Raw genomic sequence first — 24,747 nt, forward strand, 5'->3', positions numbered from 1 at the left:
ACACAGAGTTTGTTTCTTCTCATGGTTTTTACGGTTATAGAAAAAAAAAAAAATCTGGAGAAATAAAGTAAGAAAATGCCTCCGCACGCGAGTACTTTATATTTTTGCGTGGGAGCGACAGCTGTGGTGAACGTTAACTTCATGTTATTGCATCTGAATATTTTTATTACTTTTGCTTCAAGCTATAGACTTCGGTAGAGACTCGCGATGGAAAGAGAACGAGTTCTTCGTTTTAAATGTTTCCATTTGATTTCGGGCGTAAGTTAAAAGCATTGCTACGAGAAATAGGCAGCAAGGAAATAAATAAAACAAAATATACATAAAAACGAAAAAAAAAGAAAGAGAAAAGAAAGTGTTGCGACGCGAAAGTAAATAAGTTTCGATGGAAAATGGTAGAGAAGAACTCTCTGGGAATCTCGGGGTTTTTCAAAAATTTACGATTGCGATGCAATGAAACGTACAGTAACGGGATTTGTATTTCTTGCAAGAAGAAACACGAGGGGTTAAAATGAAAACTCTTTTTTTTTGTTTTGGTTACCGCCTTACCACCTCAACCATACCGCGTGGTTTGAATCTTGTTTTCGGATGCACGAATTTCTCCTAGAGATGCTAGGGAGAAAAGAGAAATTGTAAAATTCTTTCGGATTTTATAAAGGAATTCAGTGTTTGCGTCATTAAGTGTCCACGCTCGGGCTGGCAAGGGAAAACGCGTGATTTCCATGTAGATATCGAGTGTGGAGTGTATGTCTTGGATGGAAAAATCTGTTTCATTCCCTTAGCATATATTTCATTCACACTCTGGATGTTTCCAAACAAACCGTCCACACGGAAAATCGGCTCCGACGCCATTTGAGAACTTCAGCAATTCCAATATATATAGTTTCTCATCTGACATTTGAAAAGAGCGTCACGTTTTCGTTCAGAGTATATTCGCATATCCAACACATTTGTGATTCGGAATCAGACGCTTAGTTATCAATTAGAATTCCATCGAACACAACTACAATATTTATTTAGATACAGTGAAATCCTTATTTTGCGGACACCTGCGGGACAAAAAAACCAAACTCGGACGTGAATGAAGGGGTTGTTATCAAATATTTTTTTAAAGAAATGGGTAGTTACACTGTTCAACGCGGATTTTGTTCTGAAAGATATTTCAATGATTTTAGGGTGATTCTTGGTGCCATAATTTCAAATGTGGCATTAATTTCTTCAAAGTAGTTCTAGTTCTAGTTTTTGGGATAAAGTAAAAGTTAAATTTCAATGGCAATACATAAGCGGCTTAAAAAACACAATGAAACTGTGCATTATGAATAAATACAGGTGACCGGATCTAAGGGGGTGATCGTTGAGAAAGGGTTTAATTTATCTATTTAGCTCAGGGTATTTATTCAGTGGTCGGGGGGCACACTAGTGATAGTGCCATTTAGAATAAATTCGATCTAAGAATGAACATGTGAATGAAGAAGTACTTTTTAGCGGTGAGTATTGCAAGGTTATTCATTTTGGTTCCAGCAATTCACGTTTCACACTTGAGTTAAATGATAAGATATTTCAGATCGGATTGGGCTTGTTGTGACTTGGAAATTTCTTATTGTAGAATTCTTATACCTGCTTTGATTGGTTGTTAGATGTAAAAAGAAAACTACGCTAGAGTATACAGGATCCATGCTATATGAAGTTATGATTTTTTTCATGCAATAATCAGTGAAACCCCTTTTAATGGTCACTCCTCGTTTATGGCCAAAAATAACAATTTATTTTTTCACAACTCTTTTAGCAACAGCCCGATGAGGCCACTACTCCTTTACGGACGATATATTTTTTGTCCGTAAAAAGGATTTTTTACTGGATATTTTAGTTTTCCCATCACTTCCAGGTATTTTCAGTCATTTTCAAAATTTGGTTTTTGTTGATCGTAGCTGTTTCCAAGGCAAAAATATGGAGTCTGGCTGCCCAATATGAATGAATGTTTCCCCATATATAAACCATGGTGTGAACAATGAAGAACCTCACGTTTGAAATTCTAATTTATGTAATGATCTAAGTAAATAATGCGCCGTATAGCAAACAACAATGTTAACACTTGGCCATCATTCGTACCTTAGACAAGGAACTTTTTTTTTTTAAATTTTGAGAACATTCTGACAGCAGGATGAACACAGTGTTAGCGATGCTCGACAATCGTTTAAAATGTGTTTAAAACATCAAAAGCCAACAAACATATTGAGCGGATTAAACTAAAAGTTTTTTCTTATTAAAAAAAACAAGAAACGACGAACTTTTGTCACGGGCAACTTTTCAGCATAAGCTGACCAAGAACCGAAATTCACCAAAAAAACTTCAGCTGAACCATTCCCAAATAAAAAATATGCCAATGTTGAAATAATCTTTCAACAAACTTGCAGTGACTGATGGGAGGGGGGAATAGAGGCTTCAGTGGCTTCTGCTTGAAATGCAAGGTAGATCTTTGACATGATAAGGACGAACGTTGAGCTTGTCGTGCATATTGTAAGAAGAGTTTCCGATCTGAATGGTAATTTTTGAAAGAGGGATTTCACAAAATGTGACTCCTTATTAAGCGGAGTGGGGTGGCGAGTTTTCAGGAGTTTAATAACATTAGAACCCCGTGGGGGACAATTGAGATTTCCTCAAACTGACCCGGTAAGCGAGGTGACGCGTTACCCGGAAGACGTACTAACGATATTCGACTGTATATATATATTTTTTTTTACGAAGATTTTTTTTCTGATTTTTAACAGTAGATGCAAAAAAAATGTGTTCCACCGAGAAAAATCAGCTTTACAAAAGATTTGAGCTTGTCATTGCTAATCATTGCTAAAGCCAAATACTAAAAGAAGACTAGATCTCTCGTCAATAACCGTTGAAGGGTTAATCCAATATTATATATAGGCCTTTAAAAAAATTCGGACATCCTTTCAGCTGATGACTTTTGGAGTAAGTCTCGGTGTCATCAAAACTTCAAATCACTTCAGAGATTGAACTTGACTTCAATCAATTGACTTCAATCTTCAATCTAACCTGGAAACTCTACATCGAAACACATTTATACAGCATAAGTCACCCAATTTGCTGCGAATAGAAAATAATTAATTAAAGAAGCAAAATAATAGATTTAAAGTTCATAGTTTATACAGCGTGATTGTTTAATCATTCCAAGAGTTCATTGAACTGTTTCAGAAACATAGAGCAAAATATTTAATTATTTCATCACATAAATTACATATTTCGAATATAAATTGGATTTTCGGAATATTTCAAATATTTACATTCGTATGAATTCAATAGATATTTTTCTTTAGCAAAATTTAAAATTACCTTCCGACGTGAGTATTCGCATATCCACTGTTTTCTATTTTAATTCAAATTCATGTAAATTTTCAAGGAAACTCTCACCGAAATCCTAAAACTATATTCCAATTATTCGATTGCCTTTAACTCTATTGAAAACAATGATATAAATATTTTTCTCGGATTTTAAATTCTCCTCAAGACACGCATGTTTTCAAAAACATTAACCCGTCTTTTGATGTCTTACTCTATTAAAAGCGATTTCGCCGACTTTTTGAATAGTATGTAATAAATTACCCTTCACAAAAATCGTTCATTTGAATTAATAGAAAAGTTTCGAAACATTCATTCATCACAATCGTTTCTTAATTAGTCTTAGAATACTTCAGAGAACTATGCTTTTATAGATTCCATCAAATGATGAGACAAAGGATGAGAAATACGTTATCTCTTAACACTTTGTAGTAATTACGATCCCAAAGACTCCGTCAAAAACGCACACTCACCTACACAAACTATTCCACAACATGGAAGCTATTTGAAAACGGGATATTCCAAGTTTTATAGAAAGAGCATTTTCAATCTACATCAAGAATAGTTTTCCGGCCCCTCGTAATCCAAAGAAATGAATACCGTATTTTGAGTTTTAATGCGTCTTGATAATCTCTCTCATCGCAATGGAAATTTTTGAAGAATGGAGATGTATCCGAAATGAGACCCTACCCGTAACGTTGGTAGTAAGTAATAGTGGCATTCAGCATATAACATAATGTAGAAACGGGATCATGCAATCAGTCGATATCAATCATTCTTACAATTTAATCTTGGAACTCGTTTCTTATTCAACATATTCATGAGCTTCCCTCTCTTATTCCATTTTCTCCTCTCTCTCTCTATCTCTCTCTCTGAGCTTTGGAAATGTTCGTGATGGGGAAAAATTGAAAGTTAGGGGGAATATAGAGCTTTTGTCGGAGAAATGGAGGATGGACACACATCGGCAACTAATCGTAGTCTGATGCTGATGATGAGGTGCAAATAAGATATCCGGGGATGATTATGTTACCTGAAAAAATCAATCCTAAATTTTTATAATGATTATTCATCGAAAAGGTAGTAAAAACATTTACTATTATACATTGTTCATAAGAGATCAACATAGATTGGTTAAAAACCTGAATTTAACCAATCCGTGTTGATCTCTTATCAAAAAACTGTGGCTATACTTTAGACCATGTCGGTGAATACCACCCTAAGTGTCGCGAAGTGAGAGTCCGTAACAACTGTTCGTCGTGCTTTTCGTCGACAATACCCTGGTGTGGAATTTCCTACCGCTCAGAGGATTACGCGATGGTATAAACAATTCACACGGGTTGTCTGTATAAAGGGATATCCCCTGGCAGTCCCCGCATGTCAGACGAAAATGTGGAGGAGGGCATCCGACAGAGTTTCGCAATTAGTTCCACAGAAATCCACCCGCAGTGGATACAAACATGCTCGCAAAAGTTTCGGACGAATTTGACTACCGTATGGACATATGCCGTGCATCCCGACGTGGACATATTGAGCACCTTTAATTTGGTTTGTAATAAAACTTTACGATTAGCCATGTAAGGGGTCATTCAAGTATTACGTCAGCGTCGAGGGGGGGGGGTTTCCGGAATTGCTGACTTTTGATGGCAAGGGGGGAGGGGGGGTTTGAAGTTTGCTTACGTCATCAACCACCCTTTTTGAAGATATGAAATATTCTAAGCTGCTGACGAAGTTTTGCTGACAAGGGGGGAGGGGGGTCAGTGTGTTGCTGAATTTTGCTGAGAGGGGGGAGGGGGTCAAAAATAGCTAAAAATCTGCTTACGTAATACTTGAATGGCCCCTAATATGAAATTAATCTTAATTGTCCATGTTCCATATATTTTTCGTAATATACGCATTTCAAATCGGGTGAATCTTTTTCAAACACCCTGTAGATACCCCTCGCTATATACGCGATTTCGCTATAACATGATTTTGAAGTTCGTTATAGAAATTTTGACCATCGAAATTTTTGCCTGTAGTATCATTTTAATCCTGAAAATGAGCTCGCACACTAGAGGATTGGCATGATCAAAATGAGGAAATTCGTGAATATTACTCTTAGAAACATGGATTTTTTTGGATAACGATGTCATTCTCTACATATATCATCCCATGACCTGAGTTATTTTACATTTTTAAATTCCACGGATTTTCTTTTGAATTTTCATTTATGTTTTTAATACTAACATAAAAAAATCGGGAAAAAAAATACCAAAATCAACTTTTTTGTCGAACCGAGTCGCTAAAAAATAAGTTTAATGCGAAAAGCAAATTAAATTCTGACGTACGGTTTTAAGCATACAAAAGGTTTTCAAAGAAATAAATACTCGTTTTCGTACCAAAAGTCTATCATAAAACCTGTGTCGGTATATCTTCAGGACTCACTTCATATCTATTTCCACGTTGCTCAACACACAGAATGTGTTAGCGCATGGCAGTTCATACTACAAGTCAAGATCGAAAAAACGGCATCGTCCAATTTTTTAAAATTATGTATTTTTGATCTTCAAAGATTTGTTTCATAACAACTTGGAGATGAACAAATTCTGACTTCTTATAGAATTTTTTCAAACTAAATTTGCTCGTACGAAAACTACGATTGCTTACCTCCAACTTCGAATCATCCAAAACATTTGGGAAAAAAAATTCGAATTAAAAACAAGAAACGTTTACATTAAATTGCTTACCAAACTCAAGGGAAGCTCCTAAAAGTTCGAATTATCCAAAACTAGAATTAGCCATGCCCCACTGTATATCGGTGTTCTAGTTCCGAAGTTCAATATTTTGGTTCGAAATCAGCGTTTGTCGAAGTAGACATTTTAGTAGATTTTGGCGACAATTCAATTTTGCACTTCACCAATCTCTCAGCGCTTGTAGCTCGCCATGGTAGAAATTATTATTCAATTGTTATTTATAATTACTATAATAATTTCCGAATGGTGGGAAATTATTATCCCAGAGACCTATAAATATCCTGATGGATTCGGGGAGTCACCTGTTAGGAAAATTCTTTTCTTTTCGGCAAAATCAAATAAGAGCCAAAATCTTTAACCTCCAATTCCAAATATTCGTTGAATGTCTACTTCGATGAATGCTGATCTCAGTGATGTATTGCGAGCAAAATGCTAAATTTCTTCAGAATCAAAGCATGATATGTGTATTTTAGGCTCTTTCGAAAGATGGTGGAATGGGCAAGTTTTCGGTAATTTTCACCGGTTGTAGCAAGAAGTGTACATGTACAATAGTTCAATGAAAGAAATTAAGAAAGAAAATATGTGTACATATACGCACACCGCGGTAGCCCCAAGTCGATAAGATACTCGCCTAAAGTACCAAAGGATGGTTTAGAAGTGTCGCGAATGCGGTACCCGGTTCGTCCTTGTCAGAAACTGTCCTGACATAGGGGTACAGCTGAAACGGCGACCAGAGGAAAAGATTGTTACCACAGGGAGTCCCGCACCGAGGCATTAGTTCACGTGTAGGTCATGCAGAAACTCTACAAATTTGGGTACTTTCGGGTTTGACATATTTTTCTTCCGTCATCCGATGTCCCCTAAAACTCGAAGACGTTTCGAGATAGTTAGTAGGACATTTCATGTTCCATTTGGACTCGTCTATCACCCCTTCTGTTTGGCAGAACATATCACCACCTACCATGCTGAAACAACATCACGAGAAAGCTCCACGATAGAACCTTCGTTGAATTTAAGATCGGTTGTTGGCGGAAAATACAAATATAATATCTATAAATATATCAAAACCATTAACTTTAAAACCATATAAGGAATATAAAACTTATTAGAACTATAATTAAACTTAAAATCAAGTATTTTTATAATAGCAGGAGAAAAATTTATAACTTATAACTATTATCATTCATTTTTGTTTGCGTCATGATTTGCAAATCAAATTTGATGAATAGATGGCACTGCTTCACTTCTCACTTCCACATTGAAATTCTATTATATTCAACTTCATTCCAGGTCCATATTTAAAAAAAAACACACACACTCAACCGGGTCTATATATGTCAATAATTTCCAAACAGTGCTCTGCAATACATGTCAACTTCGAAACCAGGCCTCCTCTCCGTGGTGGCAATGTTCATCGCCATGGGAGGAGGAGGGGGGCCAGTTCCCCCTTGACACTAGAAGAGCAGGACTGTACGCTATACCTACGACAGTTATTTTGACTGCTGGTTTTTTTCAATACTTAATCACACAAAAGTTTTATACAATAAAACCTGTCTTTAACGGAAGCTGTATTAAGCGTAAACCTGTCTTTAACGGAAGCTGTATTAAGCGTAAACCTGTCTTTAACGGAAGCTGTATTAAGCGTAAACCTGTCTTTAACGGTAAAAAATCTTAGTTCAGTGATTTGAATGCCAAAATACACATTAAAAAACATGGATTAAATGGAACCTGTCTAACGAGAAAACGGAAATGAAAACTGTACGCTTTTTTTTCGCGACCAATAGACCAGAATGTTAAAGTGATCAATCGAAATTTTTTATGCAATCTTTGCTTGCCAATGAGTTCTACTTCACTCTGTTAATACAATACAATACAATACAATACAAATACAACGCCACAACAGGCAACAATACCAAACGAGGTGGAAAGGTGCTCATAACAAATATGGATGTCATACATTTAAAAAAAAACAGCAACCCAATTAAAAACACAAACACAAAAATCATAAACAATATATACAAATACAAATACAACGCCACAACAGGCAAATTGCCCAACGAGGTGGCTGACTTAAGAACATCATGGATCCCCAAGCCCCTACCTACTACTGCTACACCCCACATGCACCCCCCCGGAACCCCCCAACGAATCGGTACATGCGGGAATGTGCGTGTACGTGTAGTGCAACCTGACGTAAAGTTTTGTTTCTGTGTAATGCTTGTTATGTGTAGTGCTGTCATCTGCCCCCAGTTTTACTAACTATGAGTAAAGTGTTATGGTTGAATGATTTACCGTTGTAGGACTGTTGCTCTCTGTGGCGAGACTTTTTAACGGGGAGATCGGCTCGCATTTGCGCCTTGAAGTTGGGAACCACAGAAAACCAACTTCAGCCGACCACCACTGTGGGGTTCGAACCCGGATCCTCGCATCACGAGTCCGGCATTATAACCACTCGACCACCACAGCGGCCGATAAAATATTATACAATGCCCATAAAGAATACTTATGGTTGTCTTATTCTAAGAATGGATAGCTTCTCGATTTACCCCAACATGTTTATCGTATTTCTTTTTAAACGTATCAATTGTGTTACAATTTACTACCTCCGGGGGTAAGCTATTCCATTTATTAACAACCCTATTAAAGAAAAATTCCCTGCGACACCATAACCTCGCATTGTCCCTTACCAATCGATACTGCTGTCCCCTTGTAAAAGCAGTCGATTGGCGGTGTACTAAAAGTTCATGGTCCATCATGTTGGAAATTTTGAACACTTCGATCATATCTCCTCGACACTTGCGTTCATCAAATGTAAACATATTCAAAAAATGAAGGCTCTCTTCGCCAATAAGGACACGCGTAGCTCTTCTCTGCACCCCTTCAACCAAGTGTATGTCCCTCTGTAGGTATGGTCTCCAAAACCTCACAGCATACTCCAGTCCAGGACGAATTAAGCTTCAAAAAAGCGGAAGAATGACTTTAGGAGAACGCGAAGAGACCTTTTTGAAAATGAGACCAAGCATTCTATTCGCTTTTTTGACAATCGCTGAACAATGTTCAGAAAACCTAACCCGTTCGCCAATGAGAATTCCAAATCGGTGACCCTAGTTGCATCCGGGATAGTGATACCATTCAACTCGTAAGAGAACCGCTAACGTCAACGCTAAATGTCATGCTCCATTTATTTGCCCATTCTGCAATCCTGTTTAAGTTGGTCTGCAGCGACTCCCTTTTGTTTTGATTCCCGATTGCCCCTTGTTTTAAATTCTACTGGTTTGCAGAATGGCAACAACTCTGCATTGTTTATCTTGTACAACTTTTTTTACTTTTCATATGAGCTGCAACGCCCAGTCTTGTTTACGCGGCCATGCTGTACGGTTGTATCTGTCTATCCCTCTATCAATTATACTTATATTACGGGATTCCCTGCGCCCAGTCAATGTGTTTGACTTTAAATTAGTTTAGTAATCCTCATAGGATATGTCCACAGCTCCACTGTTGACAAGTTAATTGTAAGTTTTGAGGAATTTGTTCTTTGTGAACAAGTTTTAGTTTCCGAATCCGTTAAATTACGTTTCGGCTACTACGATGACTGCAGTTGCGATTTCTTCAATCAACAAATTCGACGTCTCGAATTATTCCCAATGGAAGTTGTTGGTAAACTGTGAGATGAAAGCTAAAGGAGTCAACGACGTGGTTGTAGGTGAGAATGCTAAACCCGCTGTAGGTCTCGCACGATGGGAGAAAGCTGACGCAACAGCGATCTCATTTAAAGTTTTGTAAAATATCTTTTATCAAAACTGTACAGTGGAATCCCGGCCGAGATTACACTATAAAAGTTTTGTAAACGTGCTTGTATAAAACTTGAAAAATACAACGAATAAGCTGATCGGTTACATTCGAGCTAAAGCAACCGATCAGTTTATCAGTTGTATTTTTCAAGTTATATAAAACACTTTGACAAAACTATCACTGTGTAATCCCGACCTAAGTAAGAAATGGTGTTTTGATTGTGACTACGTGAACTTCTGTGGTAAACTTGGAAAGCTTTTTTAACTACTCAAGTTAAATGAGAAGAACGATACCCTTCCTACATATTAGATTTACTTTTTAATAACTTAATATTAGACACACCGAACAAAAATTTCTTAATTGGAATCGATCTCAGGACCCCTGATGCAGTGAGGGTTCTTGAACCCTTGGAAAAAAATTTTGTTCTGGGGGCAGGTTTCCTGTACTTAGCTAGAAGTAACAACTTATATTCACAACATTCTCGAAAATCATAGTAACAGATTTCATGTAGGGGAACCCGTGAACATCAATACCTAGATGAGTTCCATGTATTCGGATGACGCTTGCTCCACTTATAAGCCAGGGCCGTGTTAATAGCACCAGGGACCCACTTACCTGTCTGGAATACCTGCCTACCAATACATGCCGTATTTATTTTCGAAAAAGAAAAACACATTCTATTAGCTCTTATTACGATGAGGACCCCCATTCACAGAGGCAGCGCGGGTCTGTGTCCTGGTGTGGCCTTGGCGTTAAGACAGCACTGGTTCTGAGAAGTTCGTCACACATTTTTCTTCACATTTTTCACTTGAATCTTAATTTCTTCACATCCGAATTTTTCTTTTTTTTTGCAGTTCTATGTGCCCCCCCCCCCAGCAGCCTATCATGGCTCCCTTTCAACTCGATTTGCACCTCCTCCCCGGAATATCTAAGGACAGAAAGGGTAGCCATAAGACACTAGACTGAGAAACACTGGCCTAGAGCATTATGTTTTACGTATTATATTACTTTTATTCTACATTTCAGACTGGGGGAAAAAAAAGAATGAATATAAATGAATCTCACACAATCAGCACATTTACAGGGATATATAAATTATTCCTACGGATTTCCAATATGCATATTTCGTTGAATTCAAAACGATGGAAAAAAACAAGTACAAAGACAGAATAAAACCCACTAATTTTCGCCGACTTATAACGATCACCTAAGGGCTGTGTTACCGTAAAAACTCACTAAAAACCACAAAAAAAATATTCACGAACAAGAGTATAAGAGCAGGGGCAAAAATAAATATAATAAAAATATGAAAATAAGTTCCCCGCTAGTTTTTACGTCATTCCTTTTTTTCCCATTTCCACGGAAAAAAAGGAAAGTACCGAACTTGTTAAAGGCGATTTTCATACAGTAATAAATAGCTGTAAAACGTATAATGAGCGGGTTTCGGAATAATTTATCTCTTCGTCGACACAGAGAGATATCGTAAGAACCCGGATGATGACGGAGAGGGGGAAAAAATTCTAAATTGAGGTAAAAACCACGAATTTATTTCCTTTTTTAGGAACAAATAAAAAAAAAAGTTTTCAGAGAAATTATTAAGAGAATAGAGAGAGGGGAAAACTTTTTTTTTTCATGTATAGTATTTTTCTAGAGACACAAAACTAAGATACTTATAGGTGTGGATACAGAAATAAATGATATATTTTATTTTATATTTTTGTTTTTGATAAATTCCTCCGTTATAATATCGCTTTGTTTCGTTCCAATAAAACTCGCTTGGAAATGTTTCTGTCTGTGTTTAAATTGCTCGTAAATTAGATGTTGTACTGATATCTATCCGAGTTATTTCTAGCTTGCATCAAACTTCGGTTATAATAGCTCGTTAACGTTATTTTTTCTCTCTATTTTCTTGGGGTAATTAATGTTTTTTTTTTTTTTTTTTACAGAAAAGTTCGAATTACGAAGTTTAGTTTCGAAAAATGGGCTACGAATGTTTGTTTGATATCTTTTCCTCTTTCTCTGATGATCACTATATTTAAGTAGCTTTTAAAAATGTCTTGTGTTGTATCGAGTTTTTATTCTCGTTCTGAAATATTTTACCCCATTAACTTGAATGGTATATATTCAATATGTATTTTTTGACTATTCAATAGTTGTTTATGGAGTTGGGAATGATTTTATTGTATTTTAGTGTTGGGCGGGGTGTTAAGTAATCACGGGAGTACTGAAAACGAATTAGAAACACCGTATTTCCCCGGCATTAGCCAGAGTGACGGGAAACAGCGAGAGAGAGATGAGCATGCCGGGAATGCACGTATTATCTGGTATGGTAGGGAATTCGACAGGGAAAAAACAGCGTTAAATGCGGGTAAAACGTCGGGGGGCTTTTCCCCAAGTTCTTCGTTCGTTTTTCGAATGCCTCATTGAATGCTGCACTTACAAACGTGAATGTTTTTTATTGGCTTAAGGAGAGACAGGGAAACAACATTCTAACTCATGAGTTTTGGGGCTCCCGGGGATTGTATAAAAAGTTTTTTATTTTTATTTTAATAACTATACAACCCTTTGAAACATAGAATGGCATATCTGAGTACTAAACGTTATTTGGGAACATTTCTAACTGGAAGTATACCTCTAGAACCAACGGTTTGCCGGTAAAATGGCATACCCGTTTGCTATGCACCCTGTATATTTTTCGGAGTGTTTATGCGAAGATAAGCGTGACTTGAACAGGATGTATGCAAAGCCAAAGACAAAAAATAGTGCAATGAATTAAATGAAAATTACTTCCAATTTATGCAAAATCTAATGAAATAAAGAACAAATGAATTTTTTTATTCGTCAATGTCTGTTCGCCGGTTTGCTCTAAACCCCACATTTTTGTCCTTTCACAGATCTTTAGAGATATTTAACTCATACCCGAGTTTTTCTTACTCCAAAAATAGTATTTGCGAAAAAAATAAACATTTTTTTCTCTATTGGTAGAAAAAAAGGATGAAAAAGAGAACTCACTCCCAAATTTTTATTTTTGTATTTATGAGATTCTACTTCATATACATTGAAAAAAGAAACATTCGAAAGAGGGTATTCGGGGAATTTTTTTCTATGAATATGTATCCATGGAAAATGAATGAAATTCTGCGTCAATTTTTCGCATAAACTCAGCTAACAATTTTCATTCGGCTTCTTTGCATTTCAAAAAAGTCATACAACATCTTGTGTCGAATAAATGTCACTCACCGTATTTCTCTGAATTTCTCAAGCTGCGTCAATGTTGAAAATATTCTGTAAAAAGATGCATGAAAGCTGGAAAATAAATATCTTTAAATTCAATCAAATATCGGTTTCTATAGTATGCAATAAATAAAAGTATTATCTTTTAAAAACATTTTTTTTTTTTTGAGTTGGACAATCAATTCACACAATAGTTGATTTCTAAACTGCCAAGACTAATGAATTAGAGTGTACTAGCTTTCGGAACGGCTTCAAATTGCTGTCGAATTCTTTTTCTTGTCCAGAACCATGATTTTCCATTGACCCAATTGCATAATTTAGACTTTTCCCGGTGAATACGAATTCGATTGCCAACTTTAGATGTTAATTGCTCAACTCGTTTCTGTCATTGACTTGTTGTTAGCCGATCTCTTCAAGCTCTAATTCACAACCGCCAACCACCAAACCCCCACCACGATCGGTACAACCACAAACTTTTCCTGGAGGACCACCTTCACTTCGTTCTTTCGGAGCTTCGACAGCGTAACTATGAAAGCTACTACGTTATTCTGTGGATTACTTTAACGATCAGTAGCGTGGTAAATGCGAAAGACAGACGCACACACACATACACGGTGAGCAATTTTGTGGAACAGCAATTAGCAAAACATTAGGTGATGACATGCGCATCGACACGCTTAAAGTGATTAGTTCCGGCAAAAGGCTATCGGTTTGCTCGTTTGCTACGTTCCTAGCGGGACACGGTGCCTGCCGAGTGCTACATTACATTTGCATTGTGCTGAGGCGAGACAAATTCGTTGAGAAACATTCTGAAAATTTTAGAAATGTTTGAATGTTTGAAGGTTTGCGAAAATGACATATTATTCTAGGAAACAGACTTTGGTTAACTAATCACAGAAGAAATTCAGAAGGAAAAGATTCCAAAGGAAATAAAATACTATTTTTTCCGTACTGATGTGAAAGAAAAATTTCAGAAATGTGACTTTTTAATATGGTACAAAAAAAAACTTTCTTATGTAGCAATAGTATTAAAAAAATATTATCTATTGGTTTATTTCAAACTTTTACCACATATATTTGATTATGTCTGTGCTATGCAATGTCAGTGCAATCTTTTACGTACCTCTCATACACAACAATATACAAATGCGTAGTTATATACAGGGTGATTATAAAAAAAACTATCCCGACATATGGGCCCCTAACTATCATACCATTCACAGAAACTGAATTAAATTTCGGCATAAGGTATTTTGATGTATGCGCTCACGAATGATAGGGAAAACAACAGTGTCACTCTAACAGTTACGGTTACAGTGAGAAAATTTCGAAAATATCAAATGGCAACACCAAGTTTTTTGTATTGGAATGTGATCTCCATTGTGAAAAACCCTAAATAGCGTTCGAACGGCAACTGTAGCATGAAAATCACCGGCGGTAGATAGGCTAAAATGAGGACAACCAATAAGGACAGAGAAGCATCATAAAATAAAGCATTTCATTATGTTTCACAAATTTTCCACATGACCTTGTGGAGGACTAATAAGGCTGGGATCTCAGCCGAAGAAACGGTGTGACGAATGAAACGAACATTAATGCTTTGGTGCACGGCAAAGTACTTTTCACTTTTTCCTTGCCTAGCTCCAGGGATTTTCGTGCTACAGGTACCATTCCAACGCTATTTAGTGTTTTTCAGTATGGAGATCGCATTCCAATACAAAAAACTTGGTGTTGCCATTTGATATTTTCGAAATTTTCTCACTGTAACCGTAACTGTTAGAGTGACACTGTTGTTTTCCATATTATTCTTGAGCGCATACCTCAAAATACCTTATGCCAAAATTTCATTCAGTTTCTGTGAATGGTATGATAGTTAGGGGCCCATATGTCGGGATAGTTTTTTTTATAATCACCCCGTACATAAAATGTATAGATTTATTCAAATTTTCAAAAAAAAAAAAAACAACTTGTACGAATGATAAAATTGCATGAAATCAATGAAATTGAAAAGCAAAAGATACAAAATAAAGAAAACTGTTCAGTTCCAAAAAATGATGAAAAAGTTTAAGATTTTACCGATTCAATCTCACTCAAAATTGGATATTGAATTTCAATTTTTTAGAGATACAAGGAAACATATTTCAACATCATGGAAATGTGTTTTCTGAACTTTACGCGAAATCAACTCGGAACTAAAAGTCATCTGCTCTCCGCCTTGACTCAAACCCAGTTCCTCTTGCATTCCGGGCAAGCACCGTACCATCTGTACCACTGGGGACACGGCGCAGCCTTCCTTATTTCGCGCGCTGTGGCGTGTTCCTTTCCGAGTTTACCTTGGCATGAAATATAGAAAATATCTGTTGCCCATTTGCTGAAGTTGAGAGAGGCTACAAATGACTCGCGCCACGGTGAATGAAATAAGGAAAGCGAGGTCGTGTCTTCAGTGGTGTAGATGGTACGATGCTTGCCCGGAATGCGAGAGTTCCTAGGTTCGAGTATCTTTTTATCCGATTTCACCTCCAAATAAAATCCGGAAAATATGTTTCCTTGACTTAATTTTTTTTATAACCCAAGAATTTTTCAATCGATCTCAAATTATTTTCGTCATTTTATAAACTGAACAGTTTCCTTCATTTTGAATTAATTTTCATTCAATTTCGTTGATGTCATGTTGTTTATAATGCGCAAGCTGTTTTTATATACAAATACAACGCCACAACAGGCAAATTGCCCAATGAGGTGGCTGACTTAAGAACATCATGGATCCCCGAGCCATTTTTTAGAGGTCCTACCTACTACTACTACACCACACATGCATTTATTTTGGTAGCGTTACATATGACAGCGAGTTATTTCAGAATAATTAAATTAATAACTTTGAGTGAGACAAGAGAACTAGGATTTAAAGGCAAAATACTGGCAGATGATAGATTTAGAAAATCCAATATGATTTAACACTCGAAAAGCTGTATTTTTTTTCTTCAAAAATTCCGTTTCGAAAGCTCGAAAAAATTTTCTTTGCAGATTTTTTATTTTTTGAATGCATTTTCAAAGGTTGTTTTTTTTTCCTAGAATACTCTTTGCAAAAAAGTATTTATTTTTTCTTTCAAAAAATGCCTTTTCTGAAGGTGATTTCTTCCAGAATGCTCTTTTAAAAAAAATTTTGGTTTTCCTTTAAAAATGCTGTGTAAAAAAATACTCTCTGATTTTCCTTCAAAAATACTCTTTCTAAATCTGGAAAGAATGCTTTTAGTAAAAATCGTTTATAAAACTGGTTTTTCCAGCATGATTTTTTCAATTTTTGTTTTTTGAATTTTCCTCAAAAATGCTCAAAACTTAAACAAAAAAAAAACGAACAGCACACAACTTTTGAAATAAAACAGTTTTTCTTCAAAAAATGATGTTTGCAGAACTTATTTTTGTAATTTATTATCTAATAGTAATCGATATGTAGATTTCTGTATAAGAGTTTTTTTTATTACAAATTATCAAAAAAAGGGTTTACAGCAACAATCATTTTTGGACAATGGCTTTCCCAATACCAATATTTCACAAAAGACCATCATATAGATGAGGGAATATTTTTTAAATACTAATATGCATAAATATCTATCGATACTCATTGTGGACTTTATTCACGTGAATTTTTTAGCCTTATTTAATGATACATCTCATCATATATGGAATATCTCCCTATCATTTTCCTCATTTTCCTTTTTTATGGAATTTTCCTCATTTTCCTCTTTATGGAATTTTCCTCACCGTTATTGCCTGTCACTATAATTAGTAATTTATGGGTTTCAATTGAAATTTTCACTGGTCATCCATTATTATTTCATTTCATCTTGGGTAAAGAAACATGTTTCCGTTTTCTCTTTCTCTTATCATTTCTGTAAAAATTTTGATTATATTCTATTCAAATTTATAAAGATCAGAACTTCGAAATAAAATAATATAATAAACCAAAAGAAGTTTTCTATAGAAAGTCAAATCGAAATTTGAGTAACGGAATAGGAAAAGAGTAACGAAAACACACTTGACCATATTTGGGATTGGAATCCATAACTTGTAGCACAACCGTAGACGGAATAGAATTTTTCCGGATATTTCAAACAGACAGTTGCTATCTTTCGGGAGAAAGTTTTGGATTTCTCTTATATTAGGATATTGATCCCGACTTTCTCCATGGATATTAGTTCTCCTGATGCCCTCTAAGAACGAACACGAACGGAGACAGAGGAGAGAAATATAGGCATTCCGTCCAGAAAGATTGACATAAAGTGTCAGGGAGTTTTGGAAAGAAGAAGTATAGGAAGCACATATCAGAACTAAGAAATTCTGCAAAGAAAGAAGAAAGTATCACTATATAAAAAAAAAATTGCAAGAGAAGAGAAAGAGATCATTGCCAGTGCTCATCCAACTGGTTCCGTCCTTCTTTTATTTTTAGTTTTCTAAAGGATCCATGTCTGAACGTCACGAAAGAAGTCGCACACATTATACGGATCCATTTTCTTTTGCCGGCGTTTTCTACTATCTTCTCCGAGACGGTTCTACTCCTTGTTCCGACATGTCAACTCCACGATATCCCATTTTGATCCATCCTCCTCGCCAGCTCACTCTCTAACTGTTTCTTATATATATTCTCTGTCTGTCTCTCTCTTCCCTATTCTCATAGAAGACTTAGAATGGAATGTTATTTTAGAACTTTTCTTTACGTAACGTTTGTGTTTCCTTGAGAAGAGTGTTTAGATGATGGTTTAAATCCATCAGGAAATCACTTTTTCACTTCCTTCATCGAGAGACGTTGTTGTTGTGAGTGATGATCACGCTGGACGATTCGTTTAAATACGTGAAAATTACAATTTTGTAGGAGATTGGATACATGTATCTTTGATCAAGATTTTTGATCAAGATTCTATTGGAAATAAATACGTACGGGAAACATATAAGGGGATAAATTATTTATCATGGTTTCTCTTAATGTCATTTCTCATAGAATTCTGAAAATTGGTGTTATAGTTTAATGGGAATAAAATCGAATTCTTTGCACTGTTTGGATCAGAAAAACTCTAAAAAAAATTTAGATAAAAACATTTATATCAAAATCTCAATACTGACGTATATGAGTGAGGTAGCAATTGTATTTGAACACTGATACATTTTTTGTACTGTATCCCCATAATGAATGAAATGTATGGGTTGCTATTTCTCACTTTAGAATTTTTTTTTATGTCAAGGAGTTGAGGTTGATGCACTGAGTCATGATAATGCCTGTCTTAAAATATGTAAGTTCCGAGCAAGAAAAAAAGTGTTAAAAACCCTTTTTTTTACACATTTTTTATTACATAAAATTCAATACATAAAATTTATTACATAAAATTTAATACATAAAATTTATTACATAAAATTGAGCACAATAAAATTCTAGAAAAAAAAATTGTATGCTGAACGAAATTATTATTTTTTTCAAAAAACTGAAAACTTGAAGGAAAAAAAATTGGAAAATAAAGATTTTCTTTTTTTGACATTTATGTCTAATACATTTTTTGGGCATGAAAAATGCACAAAAAAACCACTTTCAAAATTCCAAAAAATGAATGCTCGGGCTGTGAAATGAATAACACGTTGAGGCTCCCATTGTGTGAGCCACAATACTTGTCATAGTCTGAATCAGATTTTCATTTTTCATTTCCGATGTGCCACTTAACGAACACTTTTCTAATACCTCAGATAAGTTTACTTAGGAACAATGCAAAAACCTGGAATTCGTTTATAACGAAATTTCGTTACAAGGAAGGGATTTATCTGGTCTCCTAGAGTTCGCTATACTGGGATTTGACTGTAAATTTATAAAAGAAAAAATATGAGATGACCGATAACGTCTCCCGTCGGGAAAAATCAAAACTGTTTGCAAATATTCGACAAACAAAAAGTAAAGGTTTGACAAATGTGTAAGATAAATATATTTATTTGTCTGTAAATAATTATGACGAAATCTGAAAATATCTGTATTTCATTTCAAAAATTCAACTAAGCCTTGTTGGAAAATAAGGAAAAAGGAGAATTTTTTTCAATGAAAAGTTGACACGGCCAAAATTACGGGATTAATGTCTCGAAAAAAAACATATCATGTGTTGGCCCTGTGGAGGATGTCCTATAAGTGCTAATGCGGCCTTTATCTCATCAACCGTGCATCGTAGAGATATGGTTAAAATTTAAAAAAAATTCTCAAAATTTATTCAGAAACCACTCTGTGTGAGTTTCAAGAGTGAAAATACAGTCTGTGTCATAAAATAAACAAAGTAAATTTTTATGTGTTTGCCCTGTCCTCCAATTTCCAGTTAGGAAGTTGTTGTCCTGTCTCTCTTGATGCCAACAAAAAAAATCCATGTTTCTAAGTGCAATATTCGCTGTGGTATTTGAATTGAAAAATCTGTGAAAAGTTGGGAAAGAACAGCAGAAATGAAGAAAAAAAGCGTCGTCCGTTAGTTTTTGCTGTTCTTTCATAACTTTTCTACGTTTTGTTTAAAATAAAATATCTCAGCGAATATTGTACTTAGGGAGTTGAAATTTTTTCTGTTGGCATCGGGAGATATAGGGCAAAGACTTTCTAACTGGAAGTTGGAGAAAATGTAGGGACCGTATAAAAATTTAGGTTTCTTTATTTTCTGGCACACTTTTTTCACTCTCAGCACTGGTTCAGAGTGATTCTTGGATGCATTTGAAGCACTTTTAAATTCGAGCCATACTTCTAAAGACTACATTAGAACTTACGGGACTCCCTGTATATACAAGTGTCGGGCTTGCGAGCGGTAGAATCACCTCTTATCTAGCCCGTGAAGTGAGAAGGTTGTGCACCCAAGCTTTAATCACCCGGCAAATAATCATTAATTTCCATCAGGACATTACTGATGACACACACATGGTATTAATATGGGATAAAATTCCGAACAATCCGCAAGATATGATGAATCAAATCTCAAAACGCCAATAAATCAAATAAACCAAATGAATCAAGTCGTACGTGTTTAGCAGTGAAAAAGTAAAAATTGGGCAAACCATCTATTCTCTTCAAGTACAACAACACCAGTTACTCTAGCCCAGAAATTTATATAAAAAAATTTTCTTGTTCTTCTTTTCTCGGACATTATTTTCTACTTCTTGAACCCACGAGTCTCTCATGTCTCACTTTCCATTCAGCCATCTAACGCATTTCCCCGAGCCTTTCCTAATTGGTTTCAAGATCCAAAAGCAACCGATCCAAACAATTTCTAGCAAAGGAATTTTTGCCCTGACAGGCAAAAACAACCCCGTTTTTGTTTTTTTTCATCTCACTATTTTTTTTTATTTTGAGCCCAACTCTCACAGGACGGATGTCCTTACAAAGGCAATCTTTCCGAAAACTCCGGAGTTTATTTACCCAACACGAAGGTTTACGTGAGCTGGAAAAGAATCGACAAAGTATTCACTTTACTTTCCTTAGAACAGATTTTCCTGCGGGATAGAAGAAATACAAAATAAATATAAGAACGAAAAAGTAGGAGATCCGCCTATTTTTTTATATATTTTCGCTTATTTCACTATTATATTTCGTTGTTTCTACCATGCTTTTCCGGCTTTCAAAAAACGTGACCATGGGAATGATTACGGTGAATACCACTTTGTACACTTGTGGCCTAGGAGGTATATGGATGCTGCGCGGGAACTGCCGCGTGTGAAGGTTCGATGCACTGGGAAATTTCCGTTTCTATTCCGAGATTTGTATTTGTTCCTTTCAAGTAATTCCAGCCATCGATCCTATTAAAAAGTGGAACTAATGATATTTGCAATGAAATATGAACAATTATTATCAGGAGGTTCAAAAGTTTAGCAATTGCTGATTGTCGGGTTCATCCCTATGGAATGTATACAGGCCTCAGTAGTGCTTTGTTTCTGTCTAGTGGATCGTGTTTGTTCGTGGAGCTTCTCCATTCCAACGCAAAGGTTCTAGAATCATCTGGTCGCTGTACTTGACCCCGGTTCGAATCCCTTCGGTGTCACCTTGGTGGTCGGCTGAAGTTCGTTTTCTGTGGTTTCCAACTTAAAAACGCAAATGCGAGCTAATCTCCCTTAAAGAGTCTTGTCACAGAGAGCAACAGACCTACAACGTTACAAATATTCAATTACACTTCACTCATAGTTAGAAAAATTTATACTAGATTGGTAGCCCTATAGTAAGAAAAACACAGACAGAAACTTGACGATAGGTTCACAACCACGGCCGGTCCTAGAAATTATGTTCCCTTAGGCGAAAAATATTTTACTACCCTACGGCCGAACACATACTGGGGAGTCGACAAAGAGAGCGATTTCAAAAGAGAAAATACATCGAGATCAGCATCGATGTCCCTTAACATACTGAGGAGGCAGAGGAGAGCGAAAATGACCGCAGGCGTTTTGAAGGGTAAAGAAGAAAAGCCTTTGAGCGGGAAACGTGACATCTCGCCAACTAGTAACCCTACCAGCCTGTCCATTCCAAAGCAATCAGTTTAGCAATATTGGAGGATTCCGATAAACCAGCGGTTCTCAACCAGTGCCCCGCAGATCCCTTAGGGCTCCATGTAAACTCCCAGGGGCTCCGTGGCCACTCGAGGAAAATAAATAAAAAAAAACAGTAAATTTGAAAAAAATAATATTTTTGAATAATAAAAATAAGTCAGAAACTTTGATGAATAAATAAAAAAAATAGGCGTCTGGGCTCCGCCATAGAAATTACATACCGGAAAAGGGCTCCGTGGGTCAAAAAAGGTTGAGAAGCGCTGCAATAAACGCGTTAATCCTCAAAAGACTACAAGTCAAGGGCGTAGCGAGGGGGGGGGAACTTGGGGGTCTGGTCCCCCCCCCCCCGAAATGTCAGAAAATGACCGAAAAAAGGGAAAAAGATGGCCAAATCCATTGTTCTGTCACTTTGGTCCCCCCCCCCCCCGAACGAAATTTCTGGCTACGCCCCTGCTACAAGTCCTGTTTATATATGTTTTTAATGAATTCTTGTATCAAACCGTTGTTTCGAATATTATTGCACAATATGTATAAAGATTGAAATAATTATACTTTAATCAAGATAGAGAGACAATACAATTAGTTAGACACTGAATAAAAATACATGCCTACAATCCGCAGAAGCTAATTTCGATACTTTCAAAAGAAAATATCACCGTTAATGCGATGAAGCGAGAAGTTATCCATACACCTCGATGACGCAACTGTAATTTTTTTATGGCCACCGTATCATTATGAAAATGATTGTTATTAGCGATAAATGTATACGTGGTGGTTAAGCACAAATTATCAGTGTGGATCCATTATTTATGAAATCCCAGAATTACAGATTCCTCCTATATGCAGGGCCGTCTTAAGAGCATCATGGGCCCAAGGGCCAAATTTTCTGAGGCCCTACCAGGCAAATTCCCGAAAATCTCAACCACATCTCACTTTTGTGAAGCCTTTTTTATCTTGAGGTCCCACGGTCCTTGCCCTGGTGGGCCCATGCCTTACGACGGCACTGCTTATAACCGGCATGTTCTGTGCATAATCAATTTCAATGAACGCACGTATGCTGCAATCAACTGGTTTCGATTTTTTAAGAAATACAGAAATATGTATTGTGTGTGAGATGTTCATTATTTGCATCAGAAAAAAAATCTTGTGCCTCTTTCATAACACACGGCATTCCAATTCAAATCCACGGAAATAATAGATATTCAGTACAATAAAATAAAAGAGAAAAACAGAAACCATGTTTCGACAATGCGATGAGCAATCATCACGGTGTTTATCCGTTTTCCTAAAAAACGGGATCTCAAACATTTTCCACCCGCGCCACCCATTTCCCTTATGAAGAACCATTGGCGTACGCAAAGGGGGGATTTGGGGTTCTAACCCCCCCCCCCCTAAGCCAAGATTATAGTGTTATTTTGCCGGAAAAAACGTAAAACCCCCAGAAGGAAAAACAAATTTGAACCCCCCCCCCTCCCCGAGAAAATTCTGCCGTACGCCTATGTGAAGAGCAGTTGTAAGCAAAGCATTTCTTTGAAAAACCTTTGTCAGGACCACCGCGAAGCTGCACCCCTGACGAAGGTTGGCGCGCACAGTTTGAGAACTCCTGCTAATCCATCAACGTGTTGACAAATCCAGGGCCATCATTCGAGGGAGGGGAGCTTTTGAAAATACAATAAAAATGGTATATATACATACAAATATATATATACTAGGGACTCTGCGCCCCTGCAGCCTTTGGTGGCCAACCCCCTCCCCCTTCTCATCACAACATGTCTTGTTTATTTCGTCCCACTTCATCAGCGTTATGGAAAGGGACATGTGAAAGCACCAGCTTACTGAAGAAGCGAATTTTACAATAATAAAACAACATAAAACAAATGTGATTCATCAAGTACTCCCAGAAAACTTGCCCATGGGGTCCCCAGACTCCAATTCGCTGAATTTTAGCGGGGCCCAGACTGGATTTATCTCGGGCTATCGATGTGTTGCAAATTTTATAATGTTAAACGACAGAAAATAATGAGATTCATCCGGGGCCCCCAAAATGAAACCTGTAAACATGGGGCCCCGACTTGGAAGCTTGTTGGTCATTCCCCGCTGTAAGTGCCATGAAAAATTTTCATTTGTATTCATTTTACCAACGAAACGAATAAAGTCCAAGGCCCCCAACCAATTACCTGGGACACCAGTTCGCATACTTTTAGTGGGGCTCCCAGATTGGCTTTATCTCGGGCTTTCGCTGTTGCAAATTCTAAAATGTTAAATAACAGAAAAAAATGAGATTCATCCAGGCCCCCAAAATGAAACGGTCCTCTGACTCGGAGCTTGTCATACATCCTCCCTGTGAGTGCCACGGCAAATGTTCATTTATATTCATTTTACCAACGAATAAATTCCAGGGCTCCCCCCCACCCTCAGTTACCCGTGACCGAACGCTACGGTTTTTTTTTTCATTTGGTCATAAAATTTACTGGTTCATTTTACTTTCATCGAGTGAATGGACAGTACATATGGATAGTTTTCTTTTTAAAAGATTTTTGATGTCTTTGTGGGGAAGAAATGATTTTTCCGCCCCAGCGACTGCATAATGATTTATAGTGGTATATAACTTATGATTTTTTAGTTTCCGACAAAAATTTGCCACCCTTTACATTTTGCAGCCCAGGGCATTGGCGTGGGCATGAAAAACATTGAGAGGGCTGAAAGTTGCCAGTCGTTCCGTGGTGAGCCTCGAGCCCGTATGTAGAAGGGTGCAGTGCCCCGCATTATTTATTCATTAATTGGGGAAGGGGGTTCTCAGCCCCCTAACACAAAATTTATTGGGGGGTTGAAATAGCCCCCCCCCCCCCGCGCCATGTTCTGGTGCCTATGTCCCATGGCAGTACGTTTGTTATTAAAAACTATTCAGGGACAATTGAAAAGATGAAATTTAAGGGATGGAATTTGCGCCCCTTCTGATACTACGTCCGGGAAACCATATCCCCCCCTGCCCCCTTCCTAGTTGCAGAACTGTTCGTTCGTCAGAAGGAAGTTCTCTTGCACATAGTGTAGTTTTCCATACAAAAAGCGCAATGGGATGGGCGGAAATTTGCGAAATATCTAT

General features: G+C 36.8%; 1 protein-coding gene across 2 annotated transcripts in view; it reads left to right on the top strand.

Moving 5' to 3' along the window:
* The window catches only part of LOC149071199 (lachesin-like), a 314,623-nt gene that overhangs the window by 155,770 nt on the left and 134,106 nt on the right, over positions 1-24,747 (top strand). The window lies entirely within an intron of this gene.

The sequence above is a fragment of the Pholcus phalangioides genome, unplaced genomic scaffold (genome assembly GCF_987345545.1).
Source record: "Pholcus phalangioides strain wild (caught in Gottingen) unplaced genomic scaffold, Ppha-v1.0 ptg000019l_1, whole genome shotgun sequence".
NCBI classification, from domain to species: Eukaryota; Metazoa; Arthropoda; class Arachnida; order Araneae; family Pholcidae; genus Pholcus; species Pholcus phalangioides.